At 41.7% G+C, this 14,359-nt stretch overlaps 1 protein-coding gene across 1 annotated transcript in view; it reads left to right on the forward strand.

Moving 5' to 3' along the window:
• Positions 1-14,359, forward strand: part of MRTFA (myocardin related transcription factor A) — a 53,281-nt gene that overhangs the window by 19,716 nt on the left and 19,206 nt on the right.

Raw genomic sequence — 14,359 nt, forward strand, 5'->3', positions numbered from 1 at the left:
ACTTGCAGGTAACAACTTGAAGCAAGACCAAAGAGCGAGTGTTTTATTTTTGAGGTTGTCTCAGTTTCACTTAACAGCTTTAGTAAAAGGCAATGGATCAGGTTTATGTTTTCTTCTTTCAAAAACTTTCCCCCTTCCCCATTTCACAAACCTTATTTGAAGACAGTGTAGTAATGAGGAGTTTCTCATTCCTTCTGTTTCTGGGGTGCACACTGTAATACGACACAGTGATGTGACTTAGACTTTGCTAAAGGTGTAAGGTTAGGCTGTCAGCTTGCACCCTGAATCAAGAGAACCTGTCAGCAGCACTCTGTCAGCTGAATTGGCTCTCTGGAAGGTAGTGACATGCTCAAGATGTTTCTAGGACTTCTACTTGAAATTCTATTACCAAATCAAAAAGGAAAGATTGTCCTGCCTGGATATAGTACATCATGCCTGTCTTCTTATTTTCACCTGGGGAACTCATGTAGGTGCTTGTACAGAATACCCTTACTTGCTTTTGGATGAAAGGCTACTGTCCCAGTGACTGTGCCCTTTTACTAATGCTTCCCAGAAGAAAATGTTCCTGATATCTTTGTGGTCTCCTGCTTTAGGTGGATATGTATGCAAATACTGTACTAAATTATGTTCAGTACTAGCTTTCTTCAAAGTGTGGCTGACCAAACTTGTGATTCCTGAGAGGGGTCTGTTTTATGGGCCCTTTGAAAATGAGGCCCTTGCAAGTAATTCAAGTAAGGCACGCAGAGTAATTAGTCAGTCTTGAATTTGCTTAAAATATAGCCTAAATAATTAGTCTTTGCAGACTTGTGCCTTTCGTTTCTTCATTTATGTCTCTTACATGTGAGTTTTATGACAGACCAAAGAAGAATGCTCAGTGAAATATCATTGTGAAAATATTGGTGACACATGAAAAGGTCCTTTCTGCAATGGAGAAAAAACACTTCAGCAGATCTGTTGTAAACATGATTTGAAATTAGTTCCCTCCAAGTCATGGTATCATTTACCCATACCTGCCAACTGGAAATAACCACACGTAGGGAAATGTTTAAAACATTATTTGGCTGGGCCATTTTTAATGAGAAGGTCAGATGGGAGATAAATTGTGATACTTAAAGCAAAAGTCCCATTTTTAACCTGAGAAGTACAGAGGATGACTAGGGGCCATGTTCCTCCTGAAGGCTTCTCGGGGCCATGTTCCTCCTGAAGATGTCTCAGAGCTGTGACAGCTTTGCTTCTACTTTCAGCAGTTCAGAGTAGACATTTTTACTTACTGCTGGGAATGTGCAGTATCCTGTATTCTTTCATCTTTCTGCCCCATACACCCTGTCTGTGAAAACATTTAGGTACTTAATCTTGTTCCTCTGTCATCTACTACTAAACAGCTGTACTGGGCCCCATGTCTCCCTCTTGAGGTTGTTAGTCAGGAACCAGGCCCCACACAGCCCTTTATGATGATTTAACAAAAATATAAAAGTGGGAATCCAGAGGATGGTTTGGTGCTGAATGAAATGAGCTGGAGCACTCTTTCCATGTGAAATGCTGGTTGACTTCTAGCCTTCATTGTCCATCTGGAGAGCCTTAACACTCTTGAAAGAATTGTGGTACTTGCAGTTGTATCTGCATTAGCATTGTAGCTTGTGTCAGGAAGGTGCTTTCAAAGTGAAGCTGCCGATTGCACCTGTCTACTCTACCTTGCTTTGCACCGTGAAATGAAGTTTGAGAGTTGGATTAAATTGGGATAAAAGTAAGCTGAAAAATATTCTACCTACAGCTAATATGCATTCAGTCCATGGGACCAAACTACAGCTTGTCTGGCACACCTCCTGTTTCACCTTCACATAGAGAGTGTGGATGTCACTTCCTCAGCATTAACTGTTACTCTGTGGAGATTTGGTCTTACTATGCTATCCTACAGGTTCATTTAGATTAGCCTTTAATACAGATCAGTCTTGGATCTTGTAGCCAAACAGGTGTGCAAAAATCCATGAAACAAGTATGGGGGAAGTAAAAGTTTTTGGTTTACATTAAAAGCTATCTAGTGTGCAAACTCACTTTGGTACCTTTGGTTCTTCTGCCTGCCATACGTGTCTTACAGAATCACAGAATCACAGAATGTTAGGGATTGGAAGGGACCTCGAAAGATCATCTAGTCCAGTCCCCCTGCCGGAGCAGGATTACCTAGACCATATCACACAGGAACGCGTCCAGGCAGGTTTTGAATGTCTCCAGAGAAGGAGACTCCACAACCTCTCTGGGCAGCCTGTTCCAGTGTTCGGTCACCCTCACCGTAAAGAAGTTTTTCCTCATATTTATGCGGAACCTCCTGTGTTCCAGCTTGCACCCATTGCCCCTTGTCCTGTCAAGGGATGTCACTGAGAAGAGCCTGGCTCCATCCTCATGACACTTGCCCTTTACATATTTATAAACATTAATGAGGTCACCCCTCAGTCTCCTCTTCTCTAAGCTAAAGAGACCCAGCTCCCTCAGCCTCTCCTCATAAGGGAGATGTTCCACCCCCTTAATCATCTTTGTGGCTCTGCGCTGGACTTACGTGGTGCTTAGATTCAGCTTGGTGCCCTAAACAAGAAATTGTATTTCAGGCTTCCATCAACACGACGTTTTTGGACACTGTAAACCTGAGGAGTGGTAGAAGACGCGTTAGTGTCCCATTAAAGTGAGAGTGAGAGTCACACCGCTCCTGCTTTGCTTGTTCAGAACAGAGCTAGGAATTGTTTACTTTGTTCCCATGTGGAATTTTGTTTATATGGTAGAGAGGAAAGGCAAATGTTTCAACATTTTTTTTACCAAGTACACTTAATCTCGCTTAAATAACCTTTCCAACCCACCAGCCACCTACAGTAGGGCTATCCTTCACTAAAAGATTAGTGTATTGTAGTAAGAAAGAAAGTATTTATAAGCAGTGACAGAGGATTCAAATTAATTGGGTTTTATGCTTCATTAATTCTTCTTGCTTTTCTGTTATCACTTTGTGTAACCTTTTACTGGTAGCAGGATTCATTAGTTGAGGATTAAAATTCTCAATTGCCCATAGAAAAGAGGTGGGAAGCAAGGCTTCGTCTGCATCTAACATACGTGTGATTTGAGCTAGAAGGACTGTATCTAGGAACAAGGAGAGCTGCGTTTTCGTATTTATTCAGGTTTTGCCCTATTTTCTGAAAGTGCAAATAGACAAGCTTTTTTTGCTATTTGCATTTTTTTGTAGCTATGCAGAGGTGATTTTCACCTTCTTGTCCTCAAAATGCAAGCTAAACAAAAACTGCTGTCTGTGCTCAACTCTTTGAACTCTGTCATGCTGTAGAAGAACAGTCAGATGCTGTCAGTTTTACAGTGTCAAATTTAAAGGTATTGTAAGGTTTTTGGAGGGAGTATTAAAGACCCAGTTTTCCACCGTTGAAAAGAATGTTTAAAACAGTAGCTAATGTGCATCTGAGTAGAAAGGCATGTGGAAAGTATCTTCAACTAAAACAGCAAAAATTTTTTTGGGAAAGATGTTTGTCAAATGTAGCAATACTCTGCTTTGCAAAGTATGTCACACTTTTTCTGTTTTGCAAGATTTAAAGCTTCACATGCCCATTGTTTTATCCATCGGGACTGGTATCTTTGGCTTCTGGCTGCAAACACAAAATATAGGTGAGCATGTAAGGTTGTCATGTGGCAGAATCCTGCAGGAAAGCTGCCGTTGTGACCATTGCCACCTAAGCAGGCAAAACAGAAATAGAAGATCATTTCTGGGAATGTGCCTTGTGTTGCTCTATAGGACTGCTTTGTGAATATCTGAAAGATGACGCAGGCAGCCTTTGAAAAGGCCATCGTCTGGACTGAAAACTAAAGGCAATGTGGTTGCAGTACAGGCAGAGAATTTCCAGGGGCTTCTTTTTCGCTTCAGCATGTTGGATGTTTGCCAGGTTTTGTGCCCACATTCAACTGCTCTGACTGTACGTTTGTGTTCCAGGATGCGATATATGCAGAATGTATGAATGTATGTGGAATCCAAACAGGATGGAGTTTGTGCTGTTTTTCTAACGTGACTGTTTTTACAGGCGCTGAGGTGTTCCCGTGCTATAGGTCTGCGTAACCAATGCTCCGATGCAGTTTTCTGCTTGGACTTGCAGCCTCTTAGTTGCTTGAGCGTATTTTGGAAAGCAAGATTTGTGAATCTTGTGCTGCTGGGTTTCAGACTGTCCTGAAGAGAGTGTGTTTTATCTCTGGACTACATGAGGAGAGTGTGCCATAGTTCAGTTGCAACAGGTCACATGATTAGGAATGATTGTAATATGACAGGCGGTCTAATGATTATAATCTCATTAGGTCTCTCATATCACTAGCTTCATTTTTTTTTGTAGCCATAAGATTAATGGAGAAAATTTAATATTTGCTATAAAACTAAAATACAGTATTTGCTTTTTTGGGCGGCTGTGAGACATTGCTTAGAATTAATTCAAAAGGAATTGCCATTTACTGGGGACACTTAGTGATGATACAGAACCCAGGTTATGCTTTGGCATATCAGTGTTGGTCATCATCTAGGCAAAGCTTGTAACTGGTCTTCTGCATCCAGCACAGCTACCATCACAAGAAAACAAGGATCTTTGAGGTATTGATTTCAGGAAGCGAAATGCTTACCACCTGTGAGTTTCTGAAGTTAAACCACGTCTCTAGACTTTTAACACCTCAACCCCCAAATTTGGCCATACATCCACACTTGTGTTTGTGTACGGTCGCTAAAAAGTATACTGCTGCTTTAGCCTTTACCTGATAGTCTAACCACTTCTCAATTTTAAAAAAGTAATTTGGTTGATGAAATTTATACACTTCCAACTTTATTGCATAGCTCTATATTTAATATTTTATTTGTGTTCATATTTTCTTATTAAGCTGTCAGTTTTAAACTTGAAACTTGTCAATACAATATATGGGGCGGTAGGTGAAGGAGACCCATCCTTTGAGGATATAGTCAACTTCTGGTTCCTGTCACAAACAATAGCTGCAGCAGAACATATTAAACAATGTCAGAAACAAAAGAAATTTTTTTTAAAAATAGCTTTTTTAACTGTTTAGCTGTTAATTGTGAAATAGGAGCATCTTTTCATATATGTCAAATAAAGGAGAGGTGGTAAGCTGTTGGAACATACACAGTTATCTGCATGTGCAGTATTTTTCGTGGCAGGAATCGTTCTGCAGTCGTGCTGATGACTTCAGGTGCAATTCCTAATGTCTCAACAATATTTTATCTTCTACATAAAGGCTAGGATAGAAGATGAACTGCTATGCCTATGTGGAGTTTTACTGATTCAGAAGTGTTGCAGTGTGGCTACGCAGTCGACATTTTGAGATTGCTGTGTGTGATATTTGAACTGCAGACAGACCAGTGGCTTTAACACCCCAAAAGAGCTCTTCGTGCTTTACCCATCTCTGCTGCGTAACATGTTCCCGTCATTCTCTTGCTGCTTTACATATCAGGTCCTTGTAAGTGACGTTCCCTATAGTTTTTGGAATATTTATAGCAACAAAACAAAAATACAAATTTTTACTTCCCTGCCATCTAGTGTCTGCTATCCTGCCCATTGGTGACTGCTTCACTTTCATACCTTTTTACCACAAAACAACTGAAACTGTACTTTCATTTAGAATAAGGAGTTAAAAACAAATGTATGGACTGTAAATATCATTACTCCCAGACTTGTTTAATAAAATGTCCAAACCTGTCAAGTCTTTAAGATCTAAAAATAATAACAACATTTTTGTAATATTCCATTTAACCTCTGAAACCTTGCTATTTCCTGGTTCATTGTGTACAGAATGGGACCTTAAAGATAGAGGCTGCAGCAAGACTTTTGATGTACTCGGTGTCGTGCTCTGAGAGTAAGGCTTGAACACTAAGCAGGTATTGGAAAACAAACAAAAGCTGTAGAGGGCACTTGCAGCTGTATTTCTGTTTGTGGCATGTAGCACAGAAACCTGTAACTGGTTTTATTTTAATTTGATCATCTACCTGTAATATGTCTCCCAGGAATTATTTGCTGGTTCTTTGACTTTGATCTCTTCTCTTGAAGCACAATTTCAAAGCCTTGAGGCTTTGTGTGGAGAAGGAGACCGTGCATTTAAGCTGAGCGCCTCATTGTCAGGGGCCTGATGCACCTGGTTTGTTTATATTTTTAGATAGCCATCTGTTTGTTTTCCATGTGTTTCTGTAATCTGTGATTAATGAGACATGGTCGGAGTAGGAAAGTTCATTTTTTAGTGATGGAAATGTGCTGTTTGCCCTTTTTGAAGCTGTAGAAAAAAAAAGCCATTCTCGGGCTTAATATAGACTGCGTTTAGTCCTTGATCCCTGCAATGATAAAAGATTTAACTCTGCCAATTGCAAGAGAAACATAATAATTCAGGGGAGTAAAATCTGGTATGTAATATGGCTTTTTCCCATTCATGTTCCCAGAGTCATCTTGGGTTCATTCTTTCTTGTTGGCTGGGAATGGTCTCTCCTTTTTCTTCTTATGGCCCCACACCTCCCCTAGTCTGGGCACTCCGTAAAGGTGTCAGAAGAGTTTGCAAAGGACAATTATCCATCCAAGAAGCAGGCATGAAGTCTGGTCTAGGAATGCATGGATCGAAGGGTTCTCACTAGAAGTTCCTTATCTCCCTTTTCGTCTTCAGTTTGGAGGTGGCATAATCCTAATTGTAATGAAGCTTTCTTCTATCTTTTTTATTTTTCAGTTCAGGATTTAGGTGATGTCTTTTGAATGCCAAGAGTTGATGGGGATTAGTTATACTATCTGTATTTGCTGTAAATGTTCTCTGACACAAAGCTGTAGCCATAGTCACCTGTAGATCTGATAACTGTTACCATGGGTGACAATTTCCATTTTGCCCCTGAAGAGGGTGAACTTTCTGAGAAATTACACATATCTGTTAGAGTTTAAAATAACTCAAATGTTGGGCCTTGAAAAGTCTTAGCCCTTTCTGTCAATAATTTCACGTTTGCTGTGACAAACCTACACTTCAGGCTTTTCACGCAGTTAAAACTAATGAAAATCTTACACTTCAGCTGTATCGTAAAGGAGATACTGCTGTAATAAAGTTAGTGACAGTTTTGCTGTCAGTGGACATGGCTGTTTGTTTGTGGACGCGGGCTCTGGAGAGGTGCTTGGTTCAGGCGTTAGAAGCAGCTCAGCTGGTGCACGGCTCCATGGTGAGCTGAGCTGAGGCAGCGTACCTGCAGATGCTCATGCAACCAGGGTAAGCCCAGTTCAGGGAGCTGGAAAGTGACTTCTTTGGGGAGCAACAGCTCCGTGAGCAAGTATGCTATGCAGGCTCATGAGGGTTGATGCAGGAGAAGGTGTGGCTCTATGAGATAGGGTGTCAGGGAGGCAGGACTTCTTCAGCTCTGGCCTCCACAACAGCCTCAGCCTCACTGAACAATCTAGCTAACATGGCCTTTATTTGGCTGCTGTCTTCTGTGCCATATCTCTATTGATTGGAATATCTCGGTAATAGGGGAGACTCTGTAAAGCCGTAGCACTGTAACTGTAATGCCATGCTTTGGCAGTGCTGGCAACAGTAACAATGTGGGGAAGAACCTTTCTCCAGCCTTTCTTCAGTTCAAGGCTAGAAACGCTCATAATTCTTTAATAACAATGACATTGTGCTTGATGGGTGTCACTGAAGGAGAAAGCTGCATTTGTTTGGGTGCCAGAGACGTGTTTCTTACCTTTATAAAAATATTTGGATTGGGTTTTTTTTGGGTCAGTCTTAATTTTGAATTTTCTGAATTTATATATTTTGGGGTTTGAACAATCACAATTTACCACTTGTGGCTTCTTTCCTTATCCTTAACTTGCTATTCAGATCTTAGTCTTAATCTGAGGGCTCTTAACCGATGCCAGGGGTATGAAATCAGCAAGAGTTCTCAGGTATGATCAGGTCTATGTACCAGATGTGAAACTCCCTGGAGCTGCGTAAGGAGACAAGGAGATCTCTTTTCTATCACCTGTGTATTCCCCACCCCCTTGTTGTATTTCTACAGCATGCTGCTCTTTGATACTGCTCCACTAGTAAGATGACAGCTCCTTCTGTGCATGTGACCCAGTTTGTGGATACTTTTTTCTTCCATCCTATGAGGAATGCTTTTTTGGAAGTGGGGTGGAGATGAAGGGGGGAAGAAAGTGCCAACTGTCTTAATCTGTGGTTCAAGTTTTGTGTCTCTTACCGAATGCTGTGGAGTGGGAGCCCCACCCTGAACCGACAGAGGAAGTCCTCGAGCCTACGTGCAGCACTTTATCTCTACGAAAGCATAGTAAACAAGAGAGAGAAACTAGAATTTGGTTGACAGTAGAGGTGAATAGCTGCAGCAGAAGGCCTTCTGCTGTTCTGAATTAAGTCAGTGTGTCTGAGGTTGAGTTTGGAAATGACACGAGCTTCTCTTTGTCATAGCAAAGGAAGATTTTACCTTTCCCTCAGGAACTGACCTAACTGAAGAGCAGAGTACTTGAATCGGTAGCCTTTCTATGAACATTGCACTTTGTCTGACCGACTGATTTGCAGTTCAAATATCACCTTCTTGTCTATGATGAGCTAGATACCGTGGCCAAGAAAAGCTCAGAAAGTGCAGTTACTTAGAAGAAACTTAGCTGAAAGTAAAAATCACTGAAAGGAAAATCGGTCTATTTTAGGCCAAACCAGGACAGTCAGCCTGCACATTTGATAACTTCTAGATCTTACCAATTACAGAAGGTTTTGCAGCCTCTCCTCCCCCCTAGACACTTGAGCTATGAGGGCCTGTGAAGACCCTTTTGCCTTTCTTTCTTCCCTTTATTTGGTTCCTTGTAAACAGTGGTGTCTTCTGTGGCTGCATAAGCAAATGCAGGGTGTACACATGTTTTGACTTCTTTTTCTCAGCAGTTGGGTCAATCCCCTTCCCTGCTATGTTTCGTTCTTAGAGTGACTGAGTTTGGTTCTGATGCCACTTACTTCTCACACTAGGTAACAGGAACTTGAAGATCTGCGTATGACTATCTTTGAAAGCTTTGCAAGACTAAAATTTGCTTTTGTATGCTGCGGGGTAAACCCTGAACAAAAAGATGTTTGAAGCATTTTGCCTGGCTTTTTGTCTCTGCTGTTATAGTGGAGATTTGGGTTTGATTCCTGGGCCTTGGTTCAGTCTGTTTATAGCAGCACCAGTTTGATGCTTTACAGCAATATCTCCCTTAATTCATGCATTGCCATCTTCAAAATGTTGCTTGGACTGAGGGAACACTGAATTAATGCATTGCAGTTTTGGACCCTGTTTCATAGGAATTAGTACATTGCTTTGAAGCAAAGATTAGTAGCTTCCATCTCTGTGCTTTGTGTGGAAGGGTGTTGTCTTCGTTTAGCCCACACCCAGGGCTAAACAGTAAGCAGTTGTTCTATCACCCAATGTCCCTTCCCTAACCGAGAAAGAGACTCATGGGTTAAAATGTAAACAGATTTAATAAAATAAGGAAATCAATATTGATGCTAATACAAAAGATGCAGAATTATACTTAGCTTATGGAGTGGTGGCAAGTTGCTCCAGGGATAGCAGCGTGGAGGAGAAGGAGAAAGAAGGAGGGAAGAAGAAAGCAGAGCAAAGAGCCCAACCCATCCCCAGCAGCTTTCCCATTGATAGTGAACCTGACGTTAATGTTACAGAATACACCTGTGGGCCAGCCTGGGTCAGCTGCCCTGGCTGTCACTGCTAATGGTCTTGATCACCGTACCATGGCTGGCCACAAACGAACGAAACGTAACAGAAAAGTGATTCTATAAATTTTATCCCCATGAAACCAGGATAGGTGTGCATCATCATAGATGGTCCTCTGTGCTGCTGCTGCCTCTGGGGGGTCAGATGGAAGGACAGTAGTTTCAATGTATAGCTGCAAACATTTTTGAAGCCGGGTGGAGGCACAAAACATTTGCATCATTGATCTCCAGGGTGATTTCTCATGGTAGCTAAGGGTGTGACCACAAAGATACTAATGCTTCAGGAATTCTGGTGATGAAGCATCAAAATGCTCCACAATCAGCAGCAGAGAGACTAAAAAACTAGGATGTATGTGGTAAGAATTTCATGAGATCCTTGCTAGCCAACCCACCTAAGGTAGGAAAATCATGTCCTGCTGTCAGGTCATCTAAAGGTGAGGGGCACCAAGCTCATCCTTGTAACAGCAGATGTTGCAAATTGCCAGGTGATTGTCTGAGTGGGACAAAAGCATTTACAACTCAGTGAGGGGCACCTGCTGGACTGTGCTGTCCCAAACCCTGATGGTGATGCTGTTGTCCCTTCTGTTCTGTCACTGTACTTGTTCGGCCATATGTAACATCAGGCTGTTTTCCTAAGGTGAATGGGGCAGTCTGTAGACATGGGGGCTGTGGTTCAGCAGTGTGGGGGGCTCCTGCTGCAGCTCTGGCTTTAAACCCGGCCTCTTGTTTCTGACTTTGTCTGGCAGGGCAGTTTTTGCTCAGTTTTGCTGACACTGTTATTCGTGGAGCCATGCTGTAAACCAGCATACCAGTCCAGGTTAAAATAACTCTTTCAAAACAACTGTGATGTGAGTCCACAAACAGTTTTGTCAGCATAACTGAGGGCTAACATGCTTTGTCCCGGGCCTAGGTACAAGAACGAGGGCAAACAGTGTAACCATAGTTTATTGAGGATGCAAATAGCAGGCATATATCATATAGAAACAAGATCAGAAAGGCAGGCAAAAGGTATACCTAACAATTGGGCATTGCAGAAGTTACTTCTGCATTTTCGAATATCCCAGTAGCAGAAAAGTATCAAGGAATTTTTTTCTGCATACAGTGGAAAACAAAAACTCAACAGCTAATGCTACTGTTGTAGTTTGACAAGGTTTTTTTTTTCTCTGGCAGCATTCTGTTCTCATCAGGGGCTCACCCCAAGTTTTGCCAGTAAAGCTGGCCACGCAGTTAGACACACTAAGGATTCGAACCAAGTTAACTAGTACCTCTTCTGGGGGAGAGGCAAGTGCCATGGGGAGGTGCTGGAGTTACTTTATGGTGACAGTTCCCTAATACAGCTCCCTGTGCAGCACAAGTACAATTGGACCATCAATGGCGAGGCAGAAATGGGTGGGACGTGGAGGAGGGGGAAGAAGAGGTCACTACTTAAGCAGAACCTACCACCAGACTAAGCATTTGTTGAACTGCCTCCCCAGGAAGTCAGGATGTTAAATGTCTTTTTGCAGTTCTTGGGTTTAGTAAGGTGCTTGACACAGGCTTGCCTGACATTTTTGTAAGCAAGCTGGGACAACTGGAAGCTGCGCGTGCAACTGGTGAGAGAACAGCGTTGGAATAAAGGCTTGGTGTCAGACTGGGAGGATGTGTTGAGCAGGGCTTTTGAGTGGGGAGGGAGGAGGTCCATGTCTGATACTATTTGGTATTTTTAGTAATTTGGTGTAAACAAGGGAATAGTGTGCATATTTACAAGCTTGCAGGTTAGTAGGCTGGGAGGAGGACAGGATTGGGACTCAGTATTTGGAGAAGTTAAGAAATAGGGCACAAAACCAATGGAAAATGCAGAGTTTCTACATTTTGGTACGTCTGGCCAGTGGTATGGGTTAAGGATGGAGAATGGCTGGCTAGATAGCAGTTCTGCAGAAGAGGATTGGAGACCTTTCATGGTTTGTGAGCCAAGCACAAGTGAACATGTTATGCGTTTTAGGTACACAAAAAAGGCAGACTGGCTGGGACATATAACTGAGAAGTGACATTTAATAATCATTTAGCTCTATAAAAGCTGATAAAGCCTAGGCTGGAATATATACGCAATTTTGAACACTGTACTTCAAGAAAAATGCAGGTCAAATGGAAGAAGTCGAAAAGAGTAAACAAGCAAAGGTCTGGTCTGTCATCTATAATGGAAGGTTGAAACAACTGGCTTTGGTCATTTTATATAGCAGAAGACTGTAGGAAAACCAAAGTTTTCAAATACATGGGGATAGATTCAAAGAGGAAGATAATAAATTGTTCTCTGTGATGGTTGCAGGTAAGGCAAGGAACAATGAGTATAAATTGTAGGAAGGGAAATGTAAGTTAGACATTCAGAAAGGTTTTTAAATAGTAAGGACATCTATGCACTGGGATAATTTCTCTGCAGTAATATTGCATTTTTTCATGAGAGGTCTTCAAGAACAGGTTAGACAAGCTACTGTAAGGAGTAGTTTAGTGTGCTTTATCCAGCCTGAGAAGTCAGAAAGGATTAGGTGGTTGGAGTTTCTTCATCCTTATTTTCTCTGGTTATATCCACTGCTTCAGGTACCAAGGGCTGTGGACATGAATCCTGTGTCAGTGCTGTGGACATGAATCCTGTGTCAGTGACAGAAGTGCTGGCCCATGCCTACCTGGTTGCCACTGCTTCTGCTCCTCCAGCTAAGCCGCTCATTTGCGTACACCATCAGAATGAGCCAGAATAGCTGATACGGCAGAGAACAGTAGCGCTTTGTCAATATGAGTAATTTTGAGTGGAATGGATATAGCAGCACTTGGGTGAGCAAGCCAGCAGGGTACGGAGGGCAGGACTAGTTTTGCAGGGATCAGTGCCAAGAGGCCGGGAAAGGCAGTGGTGGGAACTGCAAGAGGGGCATGTCTGCATTGTGGGTCTCCTGTAGAGCTTACCCAGAGCCTTACTGCTTCAGAGTTCTTCATAGGAATTTTCTTTTTTTTCCATTTGCTATAGTAATGTTAACAGAGTTGCTCCGCAGCTCTAGGCTGTGTAGTCATTTAAAAGCCAGAATAATGTGCAAGGCTTAGTTAACTTCGAAGGGAGTATGATTTTACAATAGACACCCTCTTCTGGCATGTCAGCCCCATCCTAGATTGCTGAGGGAAGCAGTGAAGGATTGGTGCCCTCTTGACATTTTCAGAGGTCAAATACGAAGTCCTCTGTCACGTTGCCAGCCCAGACAGTTACAACCCAGCGCTTGTTTCCAGAGGACTAGTCATGAGAGACTGAAATTGTTCTTTACAAGATTCTTCCCGTAGCAGTTTTGCATTACTTACTATTTAATGTATATGTGATTTGGGGGAGGGTTTTTTTTCTTTTTTTTTTTTTACTTGGGGATTCTTTTCCTCTTGCTTTGTTCTGTATTCGAGAGTTTTCGTGGACTACCTGTGAAATCAGCTGAACTCCTGCAGTTGACTTTCCTGACCATTTGTGATGGTCAGGGAAATGTCACTTAAAGTTCATGTGTTACCACTTACTGACGGCAGAGGTAGGCAGGAAGGGGAGAGGGGAGAATTACTGCCATGCCTGCACATTCCGGTGGTAGAGAGCTTTTGAAGACTCAAGATGAGGCCTGCGTTGCTTGTCTCCAGGGTAGATTTTTATATTATTTTATATATTGCATGGTATCTTTGCCCAAGTGTACCTGAACTTTTATTTCACTTTTCTGTGATATGCATACAATGAAAGAAATCTGTGATTAAGTTCAAGCACGTCCATATTCACAAGCAGTTCATGTGGCTTGAAAAGAGCATTTCCCAGTATTATTTGTTGCTTGCTCTTCATTGAAGTGTGGTGGTCAGACTGCCCAGGAGTTGATGTCTCAGTTAGCCAGTGAAGTTTTTTGTATTATTTTTGCAATTATTGCAAAACCATATCTCTACCCTTACTTTGGTTTATCCCAAAGTGCAATCAGTGCACTCCCATTTCACAGCTTGCATAACTTTCTCTGGTGATTTCCCTCCATAACCAGATTGTACGAAACTGTCTTTAATCTGAACAGGAACTATTTGCCCCATCGTTGTAGGGGTCTGTATACTCATTCGCTATGGGTAGTTCTCAATTGTTGTTAATTTCTTGTACAAATTATTCTTCATTAACTTCCATAGTCTGAATCCCATCTATGATGCCCTGATGTGTTCAGAATTCCTGGCATATGGACTAAATTCTTTTTACCCCATTGATGTGAACCTAGAGGGACTCTGTCTATATTTTGCAGAACATGTGTCTGTCTTAACACTGTGTTTGGCTACTCCATTTTATTCTGTAGGAAAGAGTTTAGAATTCTACACACACATTAGAAGTAGTTTCTTACATTGCATTGGTGCAAGGGCTTTTATTTTTTAGTAGTCTTTTGAGATTTCATTATGAAGTTACATTTGAGAAATATTTAATCATTGGTCTTAAGTGAAAAATAATACGAGTAGATATTTCACAGGACCTAGATGCAATACTTTGGAGTTATTAACTGTACAAGTTTAGATTTCTGTCTTCAAAAGACTTGCAACTTATCTTTAACGGTGAAGTTTTTTAACTTTACTGTTTAGCTTGATGATAATTTAGAAACTTCACCAGGCA

The sequence above is a fragment of the Nyctibius grandis genome, chromosome 5 (assembly GCF_013368605.1).
Source record: "Nyctibius grandis isolate bNycGra1 chromosome 5, bNycGra1.pri, whole genome shotgun sequence".
Taxonomy (NCBI): Eukaryota; Metazoa; Chordata; class Aves; order Nyctibiiformes; family Nyctibiidae; genus Nyctibius; species Nyctibius grandis.